Genomic DNA, 2,212 nt, shown 5'->3' with positions numbered 1-2,212 from the left:
CATTTTGTTCTACAGATAAGTTGAGCAGTTTTCCGACATCTCCATCCTACACCAGGGGAATAATTATCCTAATGAATTTGAAGGAACAGAAAATGAGAAATGGATTCACAGACCTTGGAGGTTGAGTGGAAACTTGACCAAAAAAAAAAAAAAATGAACCCTTGGTAGAATATGTTTAAAAATTTTTCTTTTTTGGGAGAATTTGGTGGCCTACCAAAGCTAAGAGAAAAACAAGCTGTCATACTTGAGCTTGTGTATTGAAAGGCTGAGGTCCTCACCAGTCATTAAAGGAACTCACATTCTTGCTGATTCCTGTGGAGAAAAATTATGAAGTGCAAACCATTCAGGAATGAAACTCTAGTGAATTTATGAGAAGGAAGCAAAAGAATTTCAGAGAGCAGATGGTATTTTCTCCTCTCTTTCAATGCTATCTGAAAGAGGATGGCTGAGCTAATGGGCAAACAACCATGTAGAGAGTTAAATGAGTCGATTTTCTCGATGATAACTAAGGGAATAAACATTAGCAGAAGCCATTAGGGGGTAAAAATGAGTGAATTTGAAGAAGAGTTCATGGACTGACCAAGGTGGTTTTAAATTAATTTTTCTGAAAGGATAGATAAGAATTCCAGCTAAAATTATGAAACTGTACTTTAGGAGTGTAGGTAGGCATGTTTGATTTTCTGTCTCCAGATCCCTTAAATCACCTTAGCCAACTTGATGGCCTGTAGAGACTTTGCTCACAGTTGGTTCCAGAACCAAGTTTTCTCCTAGTCTGATGAACTGAAGCGAGTACTCGAGCAATGGTTTAAAAAAATGTCTAAATTAAATTACCTTGGCTAGTATTATCTTTCTCCTTATTCCAGTTCCCTAACAGATCCCTCCTTTGTTCCTTATCAAACGCTGTACCACAATTTCAGTAATTGATTGCTTTCTTATTTTCTTGCACCATAACCTAGTCACTCAATCTCAGTTCTGTCTCCAGTGGTCAGCCTGTTCCTGGACATCTTTGCCTATGGTAAGGACAAATACAAATTAAAAGTAAGATGCTTAACTCTGCCCATTGAAAATAAGAAAACACAGTTCCCTTCCTTCCTTTGTCTTAGAACATTTCCTTTAGACATACATTTACAGCTATATGTTCTAAGCATCTTTGAAATATATGCAGATCATTAAAGCCAAAGTAAGACGGTCATGGAGTGCCTTTCTGAGGGACTTAGAAGCCATCTCTCTGAAATAGGAACATCAAGAGGGCTATGACCCCATCTCCCATTTTTTGTGAAATGATAGGAGGCTAATTTTCACAGATACCTGGCTCCAAGTTGCAAAGCATAACATAAAGATAGGAGAAATTTATCAATTGTTTCCTTTGTATAAAACCTACTAACTAACTCACACGGTCCCCTCAATCAACAAGTAAATTTAGGATGTAATATGTGTCGTACATGAAGGCTGTCAAGTCCTCTTCTGGAGGAATTGTTGCTCATCTTGAAAACTAGTAATGGGTTGTATCTTGCACAGCTTGATTATATGAAGGGTGATAGGGCCCTGGGAGAGAGACATCAGGGAGATGCACCGGTGGTCTGGTGAGCAGCATTCAGGTTGACTTGTAGTGGAGCTGCTGTGGCACAGTGGTGGTCCAGGGTGTTTAAAGGCAGGAATTCGCTCATTTAAAAACAAGTAATGTTTCTCATTAATAACACTGAGGAGACCAATTAGAAATATATAGAATTTTTCTCCTCTTTATGACAAAATCTTTAAATGGCTTTCTCTCATTAAAACTTTTTCTTTATGTTGGAAGATACCTATGTGTTCTCCTTTTTGAAGATTATGCTGTGACATTAATGACTTAAAAACATGGTAGGTTTTCAGCCAGCCCTGAAAAACACCAAAGGTTGGTCGGTTGCTCCTAGAGTATTGAAGATTGCAGGGAAAATAAACTCAACAACATTTTTATCTTGTTCTCTAAGCCTAATGATCATTCAAAACACAAAAATACAAAAATGATAAAACCATATTCATTTGATGTCATTACAGCCTCCTTGAAGGATAAAAGTTTTTTGTTTATTCATTTGGCAAACATTTAATTGGGGCCCACTTTCCCTCCTATAATATCAAATATTTATGTGGGAGAGGTGATTATTTAAGTAAAGCACTTCTCACTTCACATTAAAAACAGACTGAGGCAAACATTGACATTTCAGCTGTAGATTAA

The sequence above is a fragment of the Otolemur garnettii genome, unplaced genomic scaffold, assembly GCF_000181295.1.
Source record: "Otolemur garnettii isolate 467f Iridium unplaced genomic scaffold, OtoGar3 scaffold00054, whole genome shotgun sequence".
In the NCBI taxonomy this organism is placed as follows: domain Eukaryota; kingdom Metazoa; phylum Chordata; class Mammalia; order Primates; family Galagidae; genus Otolemur; species Otolemur garnettii.
The sequence above is the reverse complement of the archived record's forward strand: the minus strand, read 5'-3'. Positions refer to the sequence as shown.